This window comes from Pseudophryne corroboree, chromosome 8 (genome assembly GCF_028390025.1).
Source record: "Pseudophryne corroboree isolate aPseCor3 chromosome 8, aPseCor3.hap2, whole genome shotgun sequence".
NCBI lineage: Eukaryota > Metazoa > Chordata > Amphibia > Anura > Myobatrachidae > Pseudophryne > Pseudophryne corroboree.
Window position 1 is genome coordinate 15709072 of NC_086451.1, and position 22040 is coordinate 15731111.

General features: G+C 46.5%; 1 protein-coding gene across 2 annotated transcripts in view; it reads right to left on the minus strand.

Annotated features, from left to right (window-relative positions):
- Positions 1 to 22040, minus strand: part of GARNL3 (GTPase activating Rap/RanGAP domain like 3) — a 429083-nt gene that overhangs the window by 378947 nt on the left and 28096 nt on the right. The window lies entirely within an intron of this gene.

The window sequence follows — 22040 nt, forward strand, 5'->3', positions numbered from 1 at the left end:
TCACTCCAGCCAGCTCCCCCATGTGTCACTCCTGCCACCACCCTCCTTTGTCACTCCTGCCAGCACCCTCCTGTCACTCCAGTCAGCTCACCCATGTGTCACTCCTGCCAGGACCCTCCTGTGTCACTCCAGCCAGCTCCCCCATGTGTCACTACTGCCAGCTCCCCCATGTGTCACTTCAGCCAGCTCCCCCATGTGTCACTCCAGCCAGCTCCCCCATGTGTCACTACTGCCAGCACCCTCCTGTGTTACTCCAGTCAGCTCCCCCATGTGTCACTCCAGTCATCTCCCCCATGTGTCACTCCTGCCAGGACCCTCCTGTGTCACTCCAGCCCACTCTCATGTGTCACTACAGCCCCCCAACTCTTGCCATTGCAGCAGAACCTTATTTGTCCTCTGTTTGCCGGTGGGTGTCTCACTTCTAGTATCTGGTTCCCTCAGTTGTCAGTCCCCATAGTGCTGCTGTGCGTCTGGCTGGAGTGCAGCGGTTTCCGGAACTGTTGTGGACCTCGAGTGTCGGGAGCCACATTTGAATAAAGAAAGAGCCACATGTGGCTCAAGAGCCACAGGTTGGCCACCGCTGCACTAGACAATCCGCTGTACGGCGGCGCAATGTATCGTTACGTGCTAAATGTAACTGAACTGCCTCAGTCACGGAGATCTCTGGGATAAGGAGCATAATCCTTTTTTTTGGGGTGGCTTAATTCATGTTTGTAAGTAAAGCAAAAAAGCAAGCAACTGGGCAAAACCATGTGTACTGCAGGTAGATGTAACATGTGCAGAGAGAGTTAGATTTGGGTGGGGTGTGTTCAAACTGAAATCTAAATTGCAGTGTAAATATAAAGCAGTTAGTATTTACCCTGCACAGAAAAAATATAAAGGTATTTGATCCCCTTACATGGCAGCATGGTTGGTTCCAGACACAAAGTTACTTGCTTTTTTTGCTTTACTTCCAAACATGAATCAGGCCCCTGGAGTCTTCCCCACTACAGAGGCTCCAGCAGCAGCCAGGGAGATAATTTGTAATACTGAGATCCATTGTTGCAAGAGGGAGTAGTGGAACTGACACACAGGGGTATATTTACTAAGGTGGGAGGTTTTTTTAGAAGTGGAGATGTTGCCCATAGCAACCAATCAGATTCTAGCTATTATCTTCTAGAAGGAGCTACATAAATATTAAGTTGAATCTGATTGGTTGCTACGAGCAACATCTCCACTTCTAAAAGAACTCCCACCTTAGTAAATATACCCCACAGGGAGCTGGAGATTGGCTGTAGAAGGGAGTGTGAGAGTTGTTGGATGCACAGTAGTAGTAGGGAGCAGGCAGTGCAGGAGGGAGTTGGGAAGTTTATAGTAACATAGTAATTGAGGTTGAAAAGAGGCAAAATGCCCATCGTGTCCAACCTGTATTCAATTGTGTTGATTATAATGTACCTTTTGAAGTAATGGTTTATGACTATTTAACAACTATAATAAATCATGTGATGTAGGAGCAAGTTGGGAGATGATGCAGTAGAAAATTTATGTAGTAGTGCTTGATCGGGTGTTGATGCAATAGGAAGTTGTGGTGTGTATGATGTAGGGAGTCGGGCAGTTGATGTAGTAGGGAGTCAGGGAGTTGATGTACAGTAGTAGGGAGTTGGGGAGTTGATGTAGTAGGGAGTCAGGGAGTTGGGGAGTTGATGTACAGTAGTAGGGAGTTGGGGAGTTGATGTAGTAGGGGGTCGGGGAGTTAATATAGTAGGGAGTCAGGGAGTTGATGTCATAGGGAGACAGGAAGTTGGGAAGTTGATGTAGTAGAGAGTCGGGGAGTTGATGTAGTAGGGAAACCAGGAGTTGGGGAGTTGATGTAGTAGGGAAACCAGGAGTTGGGGAGTTGATGTAGTAGGGAAACCAGGAGTTGGGGAGTTGATGTAGTAGGGAGTCGATGTAGTAGGGAGTTGATGTAGTAGGGAGTCGTTGTCGTAGGGAAACGAGGAGTTGAGGAGTTAATATACTAGGGAGTTGGAGAGTTGATGTTGTAGGGAGACAGTAAGTTGGGAAGTTGATGTAGTAGGGAGTCAGGAAGTTGGGGAGTTGATGCAGTAGGGAGTCGGAGAGTTGATGTAGTAGGGAGTTGAGGAGTTGATGTAGTAGGGAGTCGATGTAGTAGGGAGTTGGGGAGTTGATGTAGTAGGGAGTCGTTGTCGTAGGGAAACGAGGAGTTGAGGAGTTAATATAGTAGGGAGTTGGAGAGTTGATGTTGTAGGGAGATAGGAAGTTGGGAAGTTGATGTAGTAGGGAGTCAGGAAGTTGGGGAGTTGATGCAGTAGGGAGTCGGAGAGTTGATGTAGTAGGGAGTTGAGGAGTTGATGTAGTAGGGAAAGCAGCAGCTGGGGAGTTAATGTAGTAGGGAGTTGGAGAGTTGATGTAGTAGGGAGTCGGGGAGTTGATGTCGTAGGGAAACCAGGAGTTGGGGAGTTGATTTACTAGGAAGTCGGAAAGTTGGTTAGTTGATGTAGTAGGGGGTCGGGCAATTGATGTAGTAGGGAAACCAGGAGTTAGGGAGTTAATGTAGTAGGGAGTCGATGTAGTAGGGAAACCAGGAGCTGGGGAGTTAATGTAGTAGGGGGTCAGGGAGTTGATGTAGTTGGGAGTCGGGGAGTTGATGTAGTAGGGAAACTGGGAGTTGGGGAGTTGATGTAGTAGAGAAACTGTTGGAGAGTTAATGTAGTAGGGAGTCGGGGAGTTGATATAGTAGAGTCAGGGAGTTGAAGTAGTATGGAGCCAGAAAAAGACCACGTGTGTCAACCATTGTCATGTTGACCTTGTGAATTTGTCGACCTTAAACACTGTCTACCTTTTGACTTTATTGACCTTTGACTATCTTTTTACTGTAGTTCTATCAATCGGATACCATAAGGAGATGGGGAGTTGATACAGAAGTTGATACAGACGTTGAACAGTGACAGGGAGTTGTAGTTGTACAGCCAGGGAGTGGATATGCAGTAGTAGTTAGTTAGGGAGTTGGAGAGCCAGGGAGTGGATATACAGTAGTAGCTAGTTGGGGAGTTGGAGAGCCAGGGAGTGGATATACAGTAGTAGTTAGGGAGTTGGAGAGCCAGGGAGTGGATATACAGTAGTAGTTAGTTGGGGAGTTGGAGAGACGGGGAGTGGATATACAGTAGTAGTTAGTTGGGGTTTTGGAGAGCCAGGGAGTGGATATACAGTAGTAGCTAGTTGGGGTTTTGGAGAGCCAGGGAGTGGATATACAGTAGTAGTTAGTTGGGGAGCTGGAGAGCCAGGGAGTGGATATACAGTAGTAGTTAGTTGGGGAGTTGGAGAGCCAGGGAGTGGATATACAGTAGTAGTTAGTTAGGGAGTTGGAGAGCCAGGGAGTGGATATACAGTAGTAGTTAGTTAGGGAGTTGGAGAGCCGGGGAGTGGATATACAGTAGTAGTTAGTTGGGGAGTTGGAGAGCCAGGGAGTAGATATACAATAGTAGTTAGTTGGGAGGTTGGAGAGCCAGGGAGTAGATATACAGTAGTAGTTAGTTGGGGAGTTGGAGAGCCAGGGAGTGGATATACAGTAGTAATTAGTTGGGGAGTTGGAGAGCCAGGGAGTGGATATACAGTAGTAGCTAGTTGGGGAGATGGAGAGCCAGGGAGTGGATATACAGTAGTAGTTAGGGAGTTGGAGAGCCAGGGAGTGGATATACAGTAGTAGTTAGTTGGGGAGTTGGAGAGCCGGGGAGTGGATATACAGTAGTAGTTAGTTGGGGAGTTGGAGAGCCAGGGAGTGCATATACAGTAGTAGTTAGTTGGGGAGTTGGAGAGCCAGGGAGTGGATATACAGTAGTAGTTAGTTAGGGAGTTGGAGAGCCAGGGAGTGGATATACAGTAGTAGCTAGTTGGGGAGTTGGAGAGCCAGGGAGTGGATATACAGTAGTAGTTAGGGAGTTGGAGAGCCAGGGAGTGGATATACAGTAGTAGTTAGTTGGGGAGTTGGAGAGCCAGGGAGTGGATATACAGTAGTAGTTAGTTGGGGAGTTGGAGAGCCAGGGAGTGGATATACAGTAGTAGTTAGTTGAGGAGTTGGAGAGCCAGGGAGTGGATATACAGTAGTAATTGGTTGGGGAGTTGGAGAGCCAGGGAGTAGATATACAGTAGTACAGTAGTTAGTTGGGGAGTTGGAGAGCCAGGGAGTGGATACACTGTACAGTAGTAGTTAGTTGGGGAGTTGGAGAGCCAGGGAGTGGATATACAGTAGTAGTTAGTTGGGAAGTTGGGAGAGCCAGGGAGTGGATATACAGTAGTACAGCAGGGGGTGCAGTAGGGTGTTCAGCAGGGGATGCAGTAGGGAGTTGATGCAGTAGGGCGTTGAGCAGCGGGTGCAGTAGAGCGTTCAGCAGCGGGTGCAGTAGAGCGTTCAGCAGGGGATGCAGTAGGGAGTTGATGCAGTAGAGCGTTCAGCAGGCGGTGCAGCAGGGTGTTCAGCAGTAGGGAGTTCAGCAGGGGATGCAGTAGGGAGTTGATGCAGTAGGGCGTTCAGCAGTAGGGAGTTGATGCAGTAGGGCGTTCAGCAGTAGGGAGTTGATGCAGTAGGGCGTTCAGCAGTAGGGAGTTGATACAGTAGGGCGTTCAGCAGGGGATGCAGTAGGGCATTCAGCAGGGGATGCAGTAGGACGTTCAGCAGTAGGGAGTTGATGCAGTAGGGCGTTCAGGAGTAGGTGCAGTAGGGAGTTGATGCAGTAGGGCGTTCAGCAGGGGATGCAGTAGGGAGTTGATGCAGTAGGGCGTTCAGCAGGGGATGCAGTAGGGCGTTCAGCAGGGGATACAGTAGGGCGTTCAGCAGTAGGAAGTTGATGCAGTAGGGCGTTCAGCAGGGGATGCAGTAGGGAGTTGATGCAGTAGGGCGTTCAGCAGGGGATGCAGTAGGAAGTTGATGCAGTAGGGCGTTCAGCAGGGGATGCAGTAGGGAGTTGATGCAGTAGGGCGTTCAGTAGTAGGTGCAGTAGGGCGTTCAGCAGGGGATGCAGTAGGAATTTGATGCAGTAGGGCGTTCAGCAGTAGGGAGTTGATGCAGTAGGGCGTTCAGCAGTAGGAAGTTGATGCAGTAGGGCGTTCAGCAGGGGATGCAGTAGGGAGTTGATGCAGTAGGGCGTTCAGCAGTAGGGAGTTGATGCAGTAGGGCGTTCAGTAGTAGGTGCAGTAGGGCGTTCAGCAGGGGATGCAGTAGGAAGTTGATGCAGTAGGGCGTTCAGCAGTAGGGAGTTGATGCAGTAGGGCGTTCAGCAGTAGGTGCAGTAGGAAGTTGATGCAGTAGGGTGTTCAGCAGGGGATGCAGTAGGGAGTTGATGCAGTAGGGTGTTCAGCAGGGGATGCAGTAGGGAGTTGATGCAGTAGGGTATTCAGCAGTAGGGCGTTCAGCAGTAGATGCACTGCAGTAGAGAGTTGATGCAGTAGGAAGTTGATGCAGTAGGGCGTTCAGCAGGGGATGCAGTAGGGAGTTGATGCAGTAGGGCGTTCAGCAGTAGGGAGTTGATGCAGTATGGCGTTCAGTAGTAGGTGCAGTAGGGCGTTCAGCAGGGGATGCAGTAGGAAGTTGATGCAGTAGGGCGTTCAGCAGTAGGGAGTTGATGCAGTAGGGTGTTCAGCAGGGGATGCAGTAGGAAGTTGATGCAGTAGGGCGTTCAGCAGGGTTGCAGTAGGAAGTTGATGCAGTAGGGCGTTCAGCAGTAGGGAGTTGATGCAGTAGGGCGTTCAGCAGGGGATGCAGTAGGGCGTTCAGCAGGGGATAGAATAGGGCGTTCAGCAGTAGGGAGTTGATGCAGTAGGGCGTTCAGCAGGGGATGCAGTAGGGCGTTCAGCAGGGGATAGAATAGGGCGTTCAGCAGTAGGGAGTTGATGCAGTAGGGCGTTCAGCAGTAGGGAGTTGATGCAGTAGGGCGTTCAGCAGGGGATGCAGTAGGGAGTTGATGCAGTAGGGCGTTCAGAAGGGGATGCAGTAGGGAGTTGATGCAGTAGGGCGTTCAGCAGGGGATGCAGTAGGGAGTTGATGCAGTAGGGCGTTCAGTAGTAGGTGCAGTAGGGCGTTCAGCAGGGGATGCAGTAGGAAGTTGATGCAGTAGGGCGTTCAGCAGTAGGGAGTTGATGCAGTAGGGCATTCAGCAGTAGGAAGTTGATGCAGTAGGGCGTTCAGCAGGGGATGCAGTAGGGAGTTGATGCAGTAGGGCGTTCAGCAGTAGGGAGTTGATGCAGTAGTGCGTTCAGTAGTAGGTGCAGTAGGGCGTTCAGCAGGGGATGCAGTAGGAAGTTGATGAAGTAGGGTGTTCAGCAGTAGGGAGTTGATGCAGTAGGGCGTTCAGCAGTAGGGAGTTGATGCAGTAGGGCATTCAGCAGTAGGTGCACTGCAGTAGAGAGTTGATGCAGTAGGGCGTTCAGCAGGGGATGCAGTAGGAAGTTGATGTAGTAGGACGGTCAGCAGGGGATGCAGTAGGGAGTTGATGCAGTAGGGCGTTCAGCAGTAGGTAGTTGATGCAATAGGGTGTTCAGCAGTAGGTGCACTGCAGTAGGGAGTGGATGCAGTAGGGCGTTCAGCAGTAGGGAGTTGATGCAGTAGGGCATTCAGCAGTAGGGCGTTCAGCAGTAGGTGCACTGCAGTAGGTAGTTGATGCAATAGGGTGTTCAGCAGTAGGTGCACTGCAGTAGGGAGTGGATGCAGTAGGGCGTTCAGCAGTAGGGAGTTGATGCAGTAGGGCATTCAGCAGTAGGGCGTTCAGCAGTAGGTGCACTGCAGTAGGGCGTTCAGCAGTAGGTGCACTGCAGTAGGGAGTTGATAAGAGTAGGGCGTAGAGCAGGGGATGCAGTAGGGAGTTGATGCAGTAGGGCGTTCAGCAGAGGATGCAGTAGGTAATTGATGCAGAAGAGCGTTCAGCAGAGGATGCAGTAGGTAATTGATGCAGAAGAGCGTTCAGCAGGGGATGCAGTAGGGAGTTGATGCAGTAGGTGCAGTAGGGAGTTGATGCAGTAAGGAGTTCAGCAGGGGATGCAGTAGGGAGTTGATGCAGTAAGGAGTTCAGCAGGGGATGCAGTAGGGAGTTGATGCAGTAGGGTGTTCAGCAGTAAGGAGTTGATGCAGTAGGGAGTTGATGCAGTAGAGCGTTCAGCAGTAGGGAGTTGATGCAGTAGGGCGTTCAGCAGGGGATGCAGTAGGGTGTTCAGCAGTAGGGAGTTGATGCAGTAGGGATTACAGTAATGACAGAAGTGATATGATGAGCGGGAACACTTCTTGCTTATTCCTAATATGGAAGTTCCAGGTCTAGACAGACACACGATGACTAATTGGATGTGAATGACAAAGTGATGCTTGTAAGGAACACATTGGTTCTTAGCCGGGAGACGCTCAGCATCTATAAATGAGTTTGGTTCTGTGTTGGCTCCGACGTGCTGGATTCCTTCATTGATATCAGGCAGATTTATTTAATAACATGATACAACATTTTCTAAGTCAGCTGTCACAGGAGATAAATGGCCTCAGGTCTTGCCAAGGGAGCGAGACTCTTCCGATAAACAGATAAAGAGGAAAACAGACAGAACACTGAGATACAGATCAGGGGACAGAGGTCTGGGCAGATGTGACACTACTACAACCCCCATGATGATCAGTCTCATTACGTCTGAGGGTGAGCGGAGCCTCAGCACCAGTGGAGTATTTACTTAGTATGTCCATCAGCTATTTGAAATGAAAGTGGTCATTATGAGTTACACATATACATTAATGAAACTGCAGCCTAGAACAAGGAACACAACACTTAAAAGTTTATATGTTGCATACACACAGTCACTGTGTGGGCTCGACCAATATTACACAGAGTGCAGCCTATCCAGTCACTATGAGAGAGCAGCCTATCCAGTCGCTAGGAGCCAGTGACATCACTGAGAAATCAGCCTATCCAGTCACTAGGAGCCAGTGATATCACTGAGAGTGCAGCCTATTCAGTCACTAGGAGCCAGTGACATCACTGAGAGTGCAGCCTATTCAGTCACTAGGAGCCAGTGACATCACTGAGAGTGCAGCCTATCCAGTCACTAGGAGCCTGTAACATCACTGAGAGTGTAGTCTATCCAGTCACTAGGAGCCAGTGACATCACTGAGAGTGCAGCCTATCCAGTCACTAGGAGCCAGTGACATCACTGAGAGTGCAGCCTATCCAGCCACTAGGAGCCAGTGACATCACTAAGAGAGCAGCCTATCCAGTCACTAGGAGCCAGTGACATCACTGGGAGTGCGGCCTATCCAGTCACTAGGATCCAGTGACATCACTGAGAGTGCAGCCTATCCATTCACTAGGAGCCAGTGACATCACTGAGAGTGCAGCCTATTTAGTCACTAGGAGCCTGTAACATCACTGAGAGTGTAGTCTATCCAGTCACTAGGAGCCAGTGACATCACTGAGAGTGCAGCCTATCCAGTCACTAGGAGCCAGTGACATCACTGAGAGCATAGCCTATCCAGTCACTAGGAGCCAGTGACATCACTGAGAGCTGTGATGTAGGTGATGTGTGCGAGGGGAGGGGTTCTGCTAGCAGCTCCTTCACTGTGCGCTGGGTCTGGGGGTTCCGCACATCTGCGGAGCAGGATAGGGAGATCTGAGGAGGTGCGTGGTGGTGGGACCTGAGGAAGCCTGGCTTAGATGTGGAGGCGTTACAGGGCAGTGCGGGTGCTCTGGGTTTTTATTTATTTATTTATTATTCTTAAATCATGTCTTTATTACTTTAACATGGTTGCATCCTCTTCTTGGTGTGTACCAGCCCAATCTGCTATGTTCCTGCTAACTCTTGGATAGACTTCTTCAATCTGGGCACTGTAGACTATATCCCACTGAATTTTCCCTTTATAAAGTTGCTATAAAGCTGGCGAAACGCGTTAATCAGTTTGGACCCATAAACACTGGTCGTCTGATTGCTCCTGGACCATCGTTCATGGCTGAGAGCGACTGAAAACTGACTGTTACCTTATAATACTGCAGGGGACCATTGACTTATCGCTATACCAGTGTACTAATGGCACACCCTGGGTTCTGACCTTTGACCTAATAACCGAACAGTGGGAAACAGGTCCACCCAACATGTGCAGCCACTATGACGACTGTACCTATAAACACTCTGGATCTATATGCTGTAGACCTCTCCTTGCTCATTAAAACCTTAAGCTCCTTTGGACAAAAGGTCGCTATTCTAACTGGTTCTACAGACTCTATTTCCAGGGATTTGAATACCCCCCCACCCCCCCGGAATCTGAATTTGTTTTCAGTATTGTTATATGCGGATAATAGCAAGTCTGAACCTTCTTGTGTGAACTCTAATCTAAACTACTCTAATCTGAGTCACCGCAGTGTGTGCTGGTCTTACAGTGCCATCTGCTGGTGACAAAGGAGAACGCTGCAATAAGAATTTTACAGGAAGAAAATATAGATTTTCCGGTTATTACATTTTCACTGAGCAAACAGAGATGGGTGAGGAATGCAAATAAACAGTAAAAGACTAATAAAAGGCAGATCCATGACATTATTGGCAATAAAGTGACATTACACTTCTAAAAAAAACAGTTATAAGCACAATTGGAAATACATTCCTGTGCTTGCAGTGAGCGCTCTAGATGAGAATGTCTTCATACAGTATATGACATAATCAGACATTAAATTCATGTGACGGCTACAGAGGACCATTTACATGTACAGTTGTGCTGTATTTACCAGGTGGACAGAATAGCCATTAAATATACAGTATGGACAGTCCCCTCCTATCAATCACAAACGCAGTCCCCGTATCTTTCTGCGGGGAATGCAAACAAAATACCAAGCTCCAGAAAGACTCTCATCAGAGTCTGGATACCAGTGTCTGCCCCTGAATAGATGCCCCGGAAAAAAAACAAACAAACAACATTTCAAATCGTCACAATACATGTCAGGGAAGGTAACTTTTTGGGGCTTGAGCGCAAATCTTAATAAACAGGCCCCATAAGTCCCTATTTAATCATGTACACAGTGAACTGACCCACGAAAAGTTCTGCGCATCAACGGTAATGGCCTCTATTATGGATCTATTCATGAAGCAGTGAAAAGAGTGGAGAAGTGAGCCAGTATTGAAGTTGCCCATGGCAACCAATCAGCTGCTACGTACAATTTTATAGTATGCAAATTATAAATGTTCCTTCATTGCTGATTGGTTGCCATGGGCAACTTCTCCACACTTTCCACTGCTTCATGAATAAACTCCTTAGGGTGACATGTACTAAGCAGTGATAAGAGTGGAGAAGTGAGCCAGTGGAGCAGTTGCCCCATCAACCAATCAGCAGCTCTGTATAATGTTATAGTATGCAGATTATAGATGTTACTTCAGTGCTGATTGGTTGCCATGGGCAACTTCTCCACTGGCTCACTTCTCCGCTCTTATCACTGCTTAGTAAATGTCCCCCTTAGTTACATGATGTTCTCTTTGAATCCAAACTCTCTATCAGCGATCTTCCATACGTGCTCGCTTGTTATAGGAAGAGAAGAAGGGAATATTTATGTGATCCCAGGAAAAGTGATGTCACCACAGCGCTATGTTTATACATATATAATAGACAGGAGATAATAGAAATGTACACATACAGTATATAGGCATTGAGTTATATCCTATAACTGACACTAGGGGGCGCTTCATTCCATGTAAACAGGGGTATAAATGACACTTATGAGTGTGGTTCGTCATAATCGTTAGTAGTGGTTACTTATTAGTATTAAAACAGTTTTACTATTGACATCTCAGTCAATTAGGAGGAAACCAGGTCATTTGCAGATGGAATTTACTATATACTCTTTCTGATAATGCAGAGATTTATATAAATACTTTAGTTCAATGTCGAGCCAAGATTCCAGATTGCTCCTTCTACCTGAGCTTTTAATACTATGTATATAAAGGATTAAAGCTCCACTACCATCTCCGTCCTTCCTCCGCTCCCCCTACCCTGTCTCCTCGCCTCCTCCTGGATTGGAGAGGACTGACTGATCCCCGGGAAAAATGGCTGCACCGCAACCGGGCTCCGACTAGGGGCAAAGAGCCTGATTAGTAACAACAGTCATTGGGTTTGATTCATGTTTGTAAGTAAAGCAAAAAAGCAAGCAATTGGGCAAAAACATGCTGCACTGCGGGTGGGGCACATGTAACATGTGCAGAGAGAGTTAGATGTGGGTGGGTTAGATGTTTTTTTGTGCAGGGTAAGTACCGGCTGTTTTTGCATGTAACCCACAAATACTAGACAGCTTTATTTCTACACTGCAATTTAGATGCCAGTTAGAACACACCCCACCCAAATCTAACTCTCTCTGCACATGTTACATCTGCCCCACCTGCAGTGCACATGGTTTTGGCCAGTGGTGTGCTTTTTTGCTTTATTTACAAACATGGATCAGACCCATTGAGAGTGCAGCTTTAATAACTCAATATATTAGATTGTGAACTCCACTGGGGCAGGGACCAATCTGAAGGGTTAAACATTCTCTGTAAAGCGCTGCGCAATACATAGCGCTATATAAATATTATTAATATCTCAAGGTGTCTGACATTTCCCTTTTCTACAGCAACCGCCTATGTCGTTAAGGTAGCTCGGTGCTCCCCTCTGTACACCGCCACCCCTCATCTTATAACACACCAGGTATTTTCTCTGCATAAAAGTGCATTAGAAGATATGACTCCAATAAGACGCCATACTCTATAGGGGTCATTCCGAGTTGATCCCTCGCTGGCGTTTTTTGCAGCGCAGCGATTAGGTCACTACTGCGCATGCATATGCACCGTAATGCGCATGAGTGTCGTACGGGTACAAAGCAGATCGTAGGCAAGCGATGGATTTAACGAAGAATCCATTTGCACAGCCGATCGCAAGGAGATTGACAGGAAGAGGGAGTTTATGGGTGTCAACTGACCGTTTTCTGGGAGTGTTTGGAAAAACGCAGGTGTGTCCAAGCGTTTGCAGGGCGGGTGTCTGACGTCAATTGCGGGACCGGACATGCTGAAGTGATCGCAGCGGTTGAGTATGTCCAGAGCTGCTCAGGAACTGCACAAAACTTTTTTGTGCTGTCGGCTGCAAAAGCGTTCACACACTTGCAAAGTGGAAACACACTCCCCTGTGGGCGGCGACAATGCGTTTGCACGGCTGCTAAAAGTAGCTAGTGAGCGATCAACTCGGAATGACCCCCTGGGTCTGCATGACCGCTCTGTGCTATAAGCCAACTCTGCAATACAGTTCTACCAGCAGGGTACAACGCAGTGGAGACACCGGGAGAGGATGTAATGTAACAACCACGTCAGAACACAGCGGCACCTGCCGATCCCGCAGAAGAAAACAAAACGTGCAATTTATTTCGGCAGGAAACCACTTAGAGTTCATGCAGTGAGATCTGATGATTCTCCTACTTTGTTACCGGTTAGTATCACATATGACCAGCAGGTGTCGCTGTTGTTACTGGTGTCTAGGGAGAAGTTAGTCAGCGACTAAAACCCTCCACAGATCACAAGATACTAAAGACACGACGCATCAGCACCAACCACTGAGCGTGTAACTCTGCAGTTCTGAAGCGGCGCCTAAGTGCGTCATTGTGCTGTAAAGCGGGTTCCGCAGAATCGCCTGTGTGTGTTCAGTTTACAGAATGTGGATTATTGCATGATGATCAGAGCCGTAATAACACCCCGTGGGACCCGATTTGTGCTCCCTCCCACCCTCCATTCGTTAAGGGAAAACAAAATTGTGTAACAGTAATCTGGGCCCCAGGCAGGAGCCTAGGATGCCTAGTGGTTGGTCGTGCTGGAACTGTGACACGTCCGGCTCTACACAGCAGCTCTGAGATCCCGGAACAAGAACAAACGACCAAAGATTTATTACACCAATAACCCTATATATAACATTATCCGAGGGGAGCGGGCTGGGGGGTCTAAGCTTCCACCGTGGTATGACCGCTCTCTGCAGAACATTGCACTGTCCCATCTACCCACTGACAGACACATAGTGATATATTCTGCAGATTATTACATTACTGACCCCTCTAGTCATCTGCAGAACATTGCACTGTTCCATCTACCAGCTGACAGATACATAGTGATATATCCTGCAGATTATTACACTACCTCTAGTGACCTGCAGAACATTGCACTGTCCCATCTACACCCTGACAGACACATGGGGGGGGAAATGTATGATTTTGTTAAAGTGGCAATCGTTTACATGGAAAAACGGGTTGATTTTGTCATGTAAAAGATTGCCACTTTAAAAAAAAAAAAAAAAACACAGGAGAACTCTCTCAAAATCTCTCACGTTCTGATTCTCACACCCTATTACATTCCTCCCTTAGTGACATTCTGCAGGTTATTAGATTACTGGCCCATCTAGAGATCTACAGAACGTTACTCTGTCCCATCTACCCCTGACAGATACATAGTGATATATCCTGCAGATTATTACACTACTGACCTCTCTGGAGACCTGCAGAACATTGCTCTGTCCCATCTACCCCCTGACAAGAACATAGCGAAATATTCTGCAAATCATTACATTACTGACCTCTCTGGGGAGCTGCAAAACATTGCTCTGTCCCATCTACCCCCTGACAGATACGCAGTGATATATTCTGCAGATTATTACATTACTGACCTCACTAGTGATCTGCAGAACATTGCTCTATCCCATCTATCCCCTGACAGGCACATAGTGAAATATTCTGCAGATTATTACATTACTGACCTCTCTGGGGACTTGCAAAACATTGCTCTGTCCCATCTACCTCCTGTCAGATACACAGTGATATATTCTGCAGATTATTACACTGCTGACCTCTCTAGAGTTCTGCAGAACATTGCTCTGTCCCATTACCAATGACAGGTGCATAGTGATATATTCTGCAGATTATTAGATTACTGACCTCTTTAGAGACCTGCAGAACATTGCTCTGTACCATCTACCCCCCGACAGGCACATAGTGAAATATTCTGCAGATTATTACATTACTGACCTCTCTGGGGACCTGCAGAACATTGCTCTGTCCCATCTACCCTTGACAGGTACATAGCGATATATTCTGCAGATTATTACATTACTGACCTCTCTAGTGATATGCAGAACATTGCTCTGTCCCATCCACCCCTGCCAGATACATAGTGATTTATCCTGCAGATTATTACATGACTTAGCTCTCTAGTGATCTGTAGAACATTGCTCTGTCCCTCCTACCTCCTGACAGATACATAGCGATATATTCTGCAGATTATTACATGATTTAGCTCTCTAGTGATCTGTAGAACATTGCTCTGTCCCATGTACCCTCTGACAGATACATAGTGATTTATCCTGCAGATTATTACATGACTGACCTCTTTAGAGATCTGCAGAACATTGCTTTGTCCCATCTATCCCGACAGATACATAGTGATATATTCTGCAGATTATTACATTACTGATCTCTCTAGTCATCTGCAGAACATTGCTCTGTCCCATCTACCCCAACAGATACATAGTGATATATTCTGCAGATTATTACATTACTGACCTCTCTAGTGACCTGCAGAACATTGCTCTGTCGCATCTACCCCCTGACAGATACTTAACGATATATTCTGCAGACTATTAGTTACTGAATGTAGGACACAGTTGTATTCTATATCCCTCCAGCAAATGAGTCTTAATTCTTGAACATGGAGTTGTACCTAGCAGTAACCCCAGAGAGGGGATATAATGTCCCAGCCACATGCTAACAGTGGGGATACTCTGCGTTATACGAGCAGAGAGCCATTGTTTTGGACGCAGAGGATGTGAAATAAATCAGCTGCTTTTCCTTCTCAGAAGAGGCAGAAAACGTCACGCGGGAACGCTTCCAGAGCGATGACATGCCAAGACACTCACAGACAGGCCGCTGTCAGCAGCATTTGGCTGTCGGAGAGTGGAAACTATTTCTCCAGATCCAAACAGCATGGGGTATATTTACAAAGATTCGTGTTTTGGCCGTTTTGAAGGGTGTTTGAACTCGAATGGTATCTGGTGCATTTTACTGCAACTTTTTGAATCCTGATACGGTCATTAACTAAGCTGCCGAGTTTTTACAATTCGTTTTTTTTTCCGATGTCGATGTGATTCGTAATATCAGGCAGTGTTTTACGGGAGTGATGAGTAAAACACTGCCTGACAAAACACAAGGAATCCCGGCCGGATCTGTGAGATCCGTGCAGGGCTTCATTGTGTACATTAAAAAGTTGATAAAAGTCTTTAAAAATCCCCCCTCCTAAGCACAACCAGCCTCGGGCTCTTTGAGCCGGTCCTGGTTGAAAAAATATGGGGGGAAAAATGACAGGGGTTCCCCCATATTTAATCAACCAGCACCGGGCTCTGCGCCTGGTCTTGGTTCCAAAAATACGGGGGACAAAAAGCGTAGGGGTCCCCCGTATTTTTGAAACCAGCACCGGGCTCCACTAGCCAGGTACATAATGCCACAGCCGGGGGACACTTTTATACTGGTCCCTGCGGCCCTGGCATTACATTGGTGGGAACTTTGCGGTCAGCGGTGAGGTTACTTTCGGTCAACCGCTGACCGCAAAGTTCCCACCATTGGATACAATGGAGCGCATAGGCGCTACATTGTATCACTGCCGTGTGCTGCCTGACAGACACTACAGGAGCACACAGCCAATCAGGAGGGTGCCACGACGTGGCGCTCCCTGATTGGCAGAAGGGACCCTCTTTGACAGGAGTCAGGGGGGGTCCTGGCAGTCGGGGAAAGGGGTCCCATGTGTAAACATGGGACCCCTTTCAGTGCGTGGTCGGGTTTCCGTTTTTCTGTTTTGCCAAGTACGTGGATTATTACAAAAGGACACCACACACAGGATTTAGGTGAGTATAATTTTATTTTCAGGCACCCTGGAATCGCCGTCGAGACGTGGGCCGAGTCGGCATGTGAACATTGGTAAGTATGTGTGTGTCGGAATGTATGTAATAAAGTTGTACTTTCACGGTGTGTGTGTCCTGTTTTTTTGGGGGTATTTTTTTAGTAGTAGTACTACTACAGGTACCAGCGGGCCCGGTTTTCCACCGCATGCTGGTACTTGTGGTTCTCCAAGTACCAGCTTGCGGGGGAGGCTTGCTGGGACTTGTAGTACTGCTACTAAAAACAATATTCATATTTTTTACAAAGGCTATCAGCCCCCCATCCGCCGCCCTTGGATGGGGGGGACAGCCTCTGGCTTCACCCCTGGTCCTTGGGTGGCTGGAGGGGGGGGACCCCTTGATTTAAGGGGTTCCCACTCCTCCAGGGTACCCCGGCCAGGGGTGACTAGTTGGGTATGTAATGCCAGGGCCGCAGGGACCAGTATAAAAGTGTCCCCCGGCTGTGGCATTATGTACCTGGCTAGTGGAGCCCGGTGCTGGTTTCAAAAATACGGGGGACCCCTACGCTTTTTGTCCCCCGTATTTTTGGAACCAGGACCAGGCGCAGAGCCTGGTGCTGGTTGATTAAATATGGGGGAACCCCTGTCATTTTTTTCCCCATATTTTTTCAACCAGGACCGGCTCAAAGAGCCCGAGGCTGGTTGTGCTTAGGAGGGGGGACCCCACGCAATTTTTTTTTGAGTTTTTACACTAAACAGACCCTTTCCCATAGATAACCATGCACAGATCTCGACTGGAAAAAGCAGGTCTATTTTTTTGCTGCTTTTTTTAACGATTCGAAAAAAAACAGACCCGCACTTGAGCACTCAGAAACTAACACCCAAATACGAATGAATAGTGAATGCTCATATTCTATGAAATAACAGCCGCATTTGACCGATGGTCTATTTATTCGTATTTCGGAACTATGCAAATCAAACCATTACGAATAGTCAAAACACTGCCGAGATTGGTGCTTAGTGAATTCTCGGATTGGGACTTAGAAAAAAAAACCCACAAATCGGACAAACTCGAATTCTTAGTAAATATTGGCCCATGTCTGGTATATCCAGCCGGCGTGCAGGGTGCGCCGATGACCCATATACCGGGAACCGTACGAGGAATGCTCTGCACTTATTACGCTTTTCATTTATAATTAATGGGAAATGTAATTTTTAACACACATTTCCCCGTTATATCTGGGTGACCACACTGGGGAATCAGGCTGTTTTACAGACTGCAGTATGGACACGGATTTTTTTTTTTTTTTCTTTGCCGTTTCAGCAGTTTATCTTTCTAAGGCGGACGTCACAGCGAAGACGTTTCACCGTACCTGCCGGAGACCACGGTGTAAGCCGGCTACTACCTGCAGTAAGGGGCTCCTGTCACCTGAGCGGCAGCCACACGGGAGATATGAGGGGGGGGGGGGGGGGGGGGGAATACCCATTTTAAGTGATATTTCTACCCAAAGTGTGAAAACTATTATGTGATCCCCTCAGTAGAGTTCTAACCTATTTATAATGCAGTAATAATATTATAATGCATCTAATTTACTATTTATTATACAGGTGTAAGATCTTATTTACTATACAGATGCAAGATCTTACTTACTATTTATTATACAGGTGTATGATGTTATTTACGTATTTATTATATACGTATGTGCAGATTGTATCAGCTATTATATAGGTGTCACTTCACCCATTTTACACGGTTCCGAGGCAGACTCGAATCTTCCCGCCTTGCTCCGTTAACCCGAGCGCGCCCGAATGTCATCATCCCGCTGTCGGATTCTCACGAGATTCGTATTCTATATAAGGAGCCGCGCGTCGCCGCCATTTTCACTTGTGCATTGGAGATGATAGCGAGAGGACGTGGCTGCGTTCTCTCAGTTTCTGTGTTCAGTGTGCTGCAAATATCTGTGCTCAGTGTGCTGCAAATATCTGTGCTCAGTCTGCTGAAAATATCTACGTTCTCTGCCTGAAAAACGCTCCATATCTGTGCTGCATTGTAGTATATAGTAGGAGGACAGTGCAGAATTTTGCTGACCACCAGTATATATATAGCAGTACGGTACAGTAGTCCATTGCTCTACCTGTGTCGTCAAGTATACTATCCATCCATACCTGTGCTGCATTTTAGTTGTGCGCAGTATATAGAAGGAGGACAGTGCAGAATTTTGCTGACCACCAGTATATATATAGCAGTACGGTACAGTAGTCCATTGCTCTACCTCTGTGTCGTCAAGTATACTATCCATCCATACCTGTGCTGCATTTTAGTTGTGCGCAGTATATAGAAGGAGGACAGTGCAGAATTTTGCTGACCACCAGTATATATATAGCAGTACGGTACAGTAGTCCATTGCTCTACCTATGTGTCATCAAGTATACTATCCATCCATACCTGTGCTGCATGTGCTGTTTGGGGACTATTTTTTAAATCTGCCATCCTGTCTGACACTGCAGTGCCACTCCTAGATGGGCCAGGTGTTTGTGTCGGCCACTTGGGTCGCTTAGCTTAGCCATCCAGCGACCTTGGTGCACCTCTTTTTTCTTTGCATCATGTGCTGTTTGGGGACTATTTTTTAAATCTGCCATCCTGTCTGACACTGCAGTGCCACTCCTAGATGGGCCAGGTGTTTGTGTCGGCCACTTGGGTCGCTTAGCTTAGTCATACAGCGACCTCGGTGCAAATTTTAGGACTAAAAATAATACTGTGAGGTGTGAGGTGTTCAGAATAGACTGGAAATGAGTGGAAATTATGGTTATTGAGGTTAATAATACTATGGGATCAAAATGACCCCGAAATTCTATGATTTAAGCTGTTTTTGAGGGTTTTTTGTAAAAAAACACCCGAATCCAAAACACACCCGAATCCGACAAAAAATTTTCAGGGAGGTTTTGCCAAAACGCGTCCGAATCCAAAACACGGCCGCGGAACCGAATCCAAAACCAAAACACAAAACCTGAAAAATTTCCGGTGCACATCACTTATTATATAGATGTAAAATCTTATATACAGTACTATTTATTTTATTATATTTATTACATAGGCGTTAGATCGGATCTACTAATTATTATATAGATCTTTTATCCAGACACCGATTGCACTTCAGGCTGCAAAAATAGAGAAATAATAATATATTTTTTTTTTAAATCTGCGGCTGAGATACTCTGATACACATAGACATGGTCCCCAAAGGCGGAACGACTGTACAGTCACTGTGAGATGCTCTGCTATGTGGATGGGCCCATATTTTGGCCACATCTGTGCTAATTGTAAGAGTTTATCAAAATTGTTGTGACTATGAGTTTTCTTAGTGCTTAGAGTGTGCGCCTGCATTTTTCTTTTTCCTGTGTGGTACTAGAAGTCCCAGCATGTTAGCACCTATTATGTTTACAAATAGGGTGTCCAGTCCAAGTCCCCCCCCCCCCCCTTCTCCCTTTTCTCTCTATATTTGTGTATATATTGTACACTTGAAGGTGAGGCTCCTTCACCCTGGTATTGGCACCCCTCCTATCTACCATCAGGTGTTTCTAATTAGCACAGGCTCCTGCATTGCCAACTACATATTAGAATGGGCTCTATTTGAAGGTATGACCTGGATACATTTATATAATGTGTTAGCACTATAGCCGTTAGGGACCCATTTAATGAAGTTCACCAGGACACAGTGGATGGGGCCACATTTTGGCCAAATTTCTGCTAAGAACTTTACTTATCCTCCATGTTAATTGTAAGAGATTATCAAAATTATTTTGACTATCAGTATTGTAAGGGGTATATTTACTAAAGTGCAGATTTTCAAATGTGTAGATGTTGCTTCTAGCAACTCATCAGAGTCTGGGGGGGTATTCAATTATGTGCCGTTCACTAATTCGACCATAGGTATTAAATTGCAGCCGTTTTCACCTGTTTTTGAATCCCTTTTCGCCCATGCCTTTTCGCTTCTTTTTTTTTTTTTCCGAATCAGCATGGGTCCAAAAAATGGTTGAAAACACCAGCAAATTCAACAAAACACGTGGGCCCTCATTCCGAGTTGTTCGCTCGTTATTTTTCTTCGCATCGCAGCGATTTTCTGCAAACTGCGCATGCGCAATGTTCGCACTGCGCCTGCGCCAAGTAAATTTGCTAAGAAGTTTGCTATTTTACTCACGGCTTGGTGATCGGAGTGTGATTGACAGGAAGCGGGTGTTTCTGGGCGGAAACTGGCCGTTTTATGGGAGTGTGCGGAAAAACGCTACCGTTTCTGGGAAAAACGCGGGAGTGGCTGGAGAAACGGGGGAGTGTCTGGACGAACGCTGGGTGTGTTTGTGACGTCAAACCAGGAACGAAACTGACTGAACTGATCGCAGTGGCAGAGTAAGTATCGAGCTACTCGGAAACTGCAAAGAAATTTCTAATCGCTATTCTATTCGGTATTTTGCGAATCTTTCGTTCGCTATTCTGAAAAGCTAAGATTCACTCCCAGTAGGCGGCGGCTTAGTGTGTGCAAAGCTGCTAAAAGCAGCTAGCGAGCGAACAACTCGGAATGAGGGCCATGGATCAGTGCTGAATTCGCCAATCCACGTGGTTTTCATCAGTGCCGGATTTTTCAACCAGTCGAAAAATCGTCACAGGCATTGAATAGGGCGGATTTTATTCGCCCCAAAAATGGCTGATAATTGCAGATTTTTTGACTGGATAAATGATAAGAAGATAAATGATAAGTAGAATTTGATTGGTTGGTATGGACAACATCCCTACATTTGAAAACACGCAGTTTAGTACATATACCCCTTAGTGCTTAGAGTGTGCACCTGCGTTTTTCTTTTTCCTGTCCTATAGTTGCTGTGAGGAGCGCTGCTGCACAAGTGATCAATGATGGTAATGTCACACGCACACATAATCACAGTGTTCTCCCTGGCAGTCACTGTGAGGAGCTCCGCCGAAACAAAGGTAACGAGGGACGGTAATATTACACGCACAAACATAAAAAACTCATGTTCGGTCCAAACGAATGTGGGACTGAACTGATTAGAAAGAAAAACACACTAAGAGCTGAATTCAATTAGACATGAATCTGATCATTTACAGCGATTGCCATTTTCACTTTTTTTTTTACAGCGAAAACGTCTTTTTGCAGGTATGCGCGCTCATGCAATTCGCCCCATTCAATTGCAAATTCGTGAAAATTGTTGCCCGCAGTGAAAAGTGAATAATGGGTAAATCTGCCCGTACCCCAAAAAAAGCTAAACTAACATCGGATAACATTACAGAAGTTTATAATTGGTTATAATAAAAGTATTTCTGGTACTTAAATTGGGTGAAATGGCTGTTATATGCATTTTTTTTTTTATGGAAAAAATTTATAGAAAACAGTTTTTTTTCAGTGCTAAAATAAATTTTGGGGTTCATAAAAATAGGTCTAAGTATATTTGTTTCATTTTAGAGGAAACAGACTGATTACTCCCACCTGCAAGTCTAAAAACACTTGTCCCAGTCATAAAGCACCCTAATATACCAATCCCATACCTTGTACCCCAATTTCTATCATTGTGCAATTTTATCACCCCAAAAATGACATGTCATTATGGCCAATTAAAAATAATTAAAAACTTCTAAGTGCCCAATAAGTCATTCGGGGAGGTGGGGGGGGGGACCCTTGTCACACGTCAGCCGCCATGACATACGGATTCCCCGGTGTGCCCCCTTGATCCATGGCATGGGAGTAAACCTGACAGTAAATACACAGCGCGCGCTTTAATACTTTTCTGCACGGGACCGCCGCACCAAACTGTCACCACAAGACTTTCAAAAGGTTGCATGTGTCAGCGCTAACTAATGTTGCGGCGCGGCTGGGAAATGTCACCCTCATCCCTCCGAGGGACACTTCATCTTAGTACGTTCTCTCAGTTCTGTATAATAATTAGCAGGAGCCATATTGTAGCTGGATGCGCTCGCTGGGACACCAAGCATCTGTGCAGCGTCTGGCCTGCAGGATTATATAAACAACCAACAAGCGCACATGTTAAACAGGACCACGTATGTCGCAATAGCTTATATTAAGCTCAGGGCTGGGGCGGTGCGCCGCTCGGAAAAAAGAGTTTTATGGGGACGTAAAAAT